We start from the raw sequence: 2,506 nt of genomic DNA on the forward strand, positions 1-2,506 counted from the left end.
GAGTTGGTGTGTGGGCTCTGTGATATAGTTCCTCTCACCAAAGCTGATCTGGTCAATGATGGATGTCCAACAGCAGAGACCAACACTGACTCCCTGATATGGTATTATTCCCACCGGGGGACTAGATACTTCTTGGTGGTAGGTAGATAGTCCTGCAAATCAGTTAGCTGTATTGCACTGTAACAGACTGTTGGGAGAAATGCTGGCATTTCTAAGCAAATGGCATTGACAGCTTTGAGGATGTTTGCAAAGCTGCCTAGGGTTAGGGTGCAGATTTATTTCATTACAGGGTAATAAAGCTAGTTTCACCCTCCAATCTTGGAGACATTTCAGGGTGATAAAAATGTTTCCCACTGGGTTGGCAGGAAAATTTGTTTCCTGACCAGTATAATGAAGATAATGTTGGGGAAAAAAAATAACGATATTGTCTCTCTCCAGAGGGCAGGTTTGCTAGCACTCCTCCTTTAAGATTGAGCGTTTCCTAAGCTCAGTGTTCTTCATCTGTGTTACAGATCTACTGTGCGTGGCATTCACCTGCATCGCCCCCATGGTGTTTAGAGGGCAAGGAGAACTAATACAAACATGAAGTTCATGCTGCCTGCTATGCTGTGAATGATAAGCTGCCTAAATCTATTTGGGCTTGTTTTCTCCTTACCAGCTGACTCTATGGAAGTTAGCAGCTTAAGAATTGTCTAACCACATGACAACCTCTTGACCCCCAAACTTAATACCTTAATACTATAACCATTAATTATTTCTCATAGCCTATAAATTGGGCAGTTCTTCTGGTCTTATTTGGTCTCACTCATGCATCTGTAGTCAGATGGGGGATCAGCTGGGGTGGGGCTGGTCTGAAATAGCCTCAGCTGGGTCAACTTGGCTTTGTTCCATGTAGTCATTCACTCTCCAGCAGAGTAGGTTGGACTTATTCTCATGGCAATGGTAGCATTCCAAAATCAAACAAAAGACCTGAAGAACTGGTATGTGGGTGGACCTTGAGGCCTAGGTTCAAAACTAGCACACTGTTACTTCTGCTGTATTCTACTGGCCAGGCACAAGGCCAGCCCAATTCAAAGAGTGGGGATACAGATTCCATCTCTTAATGGAAGCAGCTCTAGAGCTACACTTCAAGGGATTTACATACAGAGAGGAAGAATTGGGGCCATATGCTACCATATGCTTTATCCCTTCCATCAGGGAGGGAGTGGTGATTTAACCACATAGGAATAGATACATATCCCAGATTCAGATTTGACTTTTCTACTGCTATAGACACTGTTCGTGTTGCCCACCCCCCCAACTCCATTTCCAAATTCATATGTTGAAATCCTAATCCTCAATGTGATGGTATTAGGAGGTCAGGCCTTTGGGAGGTGATTAGGTCCTGGATGGAGCCCTCATGAATGGGGTTAGTGCCCTTATAAAACAGACCCCAGAGAGCTCCTTTGCCTCTTCAACCATGTGAGACACGGAGAGAAGACAGCTATCTATGAACCAGGAAGTGAGCTCTCACCAGACACTGAATCTGCCAGCACCTTGATCTTGGACTTCCCAGCCTCCAGAACTGTGAGAAATAAATTTCTGTTGTTTATAAGCCACTCAGTATATGGTATTCTGTTATAGTATCCTAATATCTCTATATATCCTATTGGTTCTGTTTTCCTGAAGAACCCTAATAATACCTAACTGCAATGTTTCTGCCAGCTCTAGCATTCATGGATACCTTATTCATTTTCATGGTATCTCACACATTGCTTCTGACTAAGGAGCTTATTTTTATTTATTTATTTATTTTAACATCTTTATTGGAGTATAATTGCTTTACAATGGTGTGTTAGTTTCTGCTTTATAACAAAGTGAATCAGTTATACATATACATATGTTCCCGTATCTATTCCCTCTTGCATCTCCCTCCCTCCCACCCTCCCTATCCCACCCCTCTAGGTGGTCACAAAGCACCAAGCTGATCTCCCTGTGCTATGCGGTTGCTTCCAACTAGCTATTTTACGTTTGGTAGTGTATATATGTCCATGCCACTCTCTCACTTTGTCACAGCTTAACCTTCCCCCTCCCCATATCCTCAAGTCCATTCTCTAGTAGGTCTGTGTCTTTATTCCCATCTTGCCACTAGGTTCTTCATGACCTTTTTTTTTTTTCCTTAGATTCCATATATATGTGTTAGCATACTATATTTGTTTTTCTCTTTCTGACTTACTTCACTCTGTATGACAGACTCTAACTCCATCCACCTCACTACAAATAACTCCATTTCGTTTCTTTTTATGGCTGAGTAATATTCCATTGTATATATGTGCCACATCTTCTTTATCCATTCGTCCGATAATGGACACTTAGGTTGCTTCCATGTCCTGGCTATTGTAAATAGAGCTGCAATGAACATTTTGGTACATGACTCTTTTTGAATTCTGGTTTTCTCAGGGTATATGCCCAGTAGTGGGATTGTTAATATACCAGTCTGAGTAATTGACCCCAATTTCCAAGGGGA

The sequence above is a fragment of the Balaenoptera ricei genome, chromosome 8 (genome assembly GCF_028023285.1).
Source record: "Balaenoptera ricei isolate mBalRic1 chromosome 8, mBalRic1.hap2, whole genome shotgun sequence".
Classification (NCBI taxonomy): domain Eukaryota; kingdom Metazoa; phylum Chordata; class Mammalia; order Artiodactyla; family Balaenopteridae; genus Balaenoptera; species Balaenoptera ricei.